This window comes from Lactuca virosa, chromosome 6 (genome assembly GCF_052849685.1).
Source record: "Lactuca virosa cultivar CGN04683 chromosome 6, Lactuca_virosa_CGN04683_v6, whole genome shotgun sequence".
NCBI classification, from domain to species: domain Eukaryota; kingdom Viridiplantae; phylum Streptophyta; class Magnoliopsida; order Asterales; family Asteraceae; genus Lactuca; species Lactuca virosa.
In genome coordinates, this window is record NC_136431.1 from 269686543 (window position 1) to 269687844 (window position 1302).

Below are 1302 nucleotides of genomic sequence, written 5' to 3' on the forward strand. Positions count from 1 at the left end.
GACTGCCGTCAGTCTGCCCCTGCCTCGGATATGAGGACATGTTATCATTGTCATCAGGTTGGTCACGTGAAGACCAACAGTCTACAGCTTGCGGCCAAGCCGGCGCAGGCTCCAGCGCCGGCTACACTGAGGATTACCGATGGGAGGCAGGGTAGGGCAGAGCCCCCGAAGGCTCAGGGGCGCGCCTTTCAGCTTATGCCGAGGAGGCCAGGGCAGCACCGGACGTGGTTGCTGGTATGGTTCTAGTGAACTCCTTACCTGCATTGGTTTTATTTGACTCGGGGGCGAGTCAGTCTTTTGTATCTCAGGCATTTAGTAGGGAGTTCAGAGTGCCAGTAGGCGAGCTAGAGTGTCCGTTGCGAGTTTCTATCGCCAACGAACACGGGGTTTCTGCTTCTTCGATCTACCGAGGGTGTGAGATGGAGATCTGCGGGGTACCTTTTCCGATAGACTTGATTCCGATCCCCATGGGGGATGTATGCATGATTATGGGGATGGACCGACTCAGTCGTTTCGGTGCCATGATTGATTGCGAGGGTCAGCGGATAGTGGTTCGAACCCCAAGTGGGGGAGAGTTGACTGTATATGGTGAGGGAACCAGAGTGAGATCATGGTTTTGTTCAGCCGCCAGGGATCGGCAGTATATTCAGCACGGGGGTGTGGGTTACCTAGCGTATGTATTGGATACGCGAGTCAGGGATCAGATTTCGGTTTCCGATGTTCCGGTGGTCAGGGAGTTTGCAGATGTGTTTCCGGAGGGGTTGCCAGGGATACCTCCGGAGAGGCAGGTTGAGTTTCGGATCGACCTGGTGCCTGGTGCGGCCCCTATTGGAGATCTTCGGGGTACCTTTTCCGATAGACTTGATTCCAATCCCCATGGGGGATGTATGCATGATTATAGGGATGGACCGGCTCAGTCGTTTCGGTGCCATGATTGATTGCGAGGGTCAGCGGATAGTGGTTCGAACCCCAAGTGGGGGAGAGTTGACTGTATATGGTGAGGGCACCCGAGTGGGATCAGGGTTTTGTTCAGCCGCCAGGGCTCGACAGTATATTCAGCACGAGGGTGCGTGTTACCTATCGTATGTATTGGATACGCGAGCCAGGGATCAGATTTTGGTTTCCGATGTTCCGGTGGTCAGGGAGTTTGCAGATGTGTTTCCGGAGGAGTTGCCAGGGATACCTCCAGAGAGGCAGGTCAAGTTTCGGATCGACCTGGTGCCTGGTGCGGCCCCTATTGCCAAGGTGTCGTACCGATTGGCGCCACCCGAGTTGCAGGAGCTGTCGTCACAGCTGCAGGAA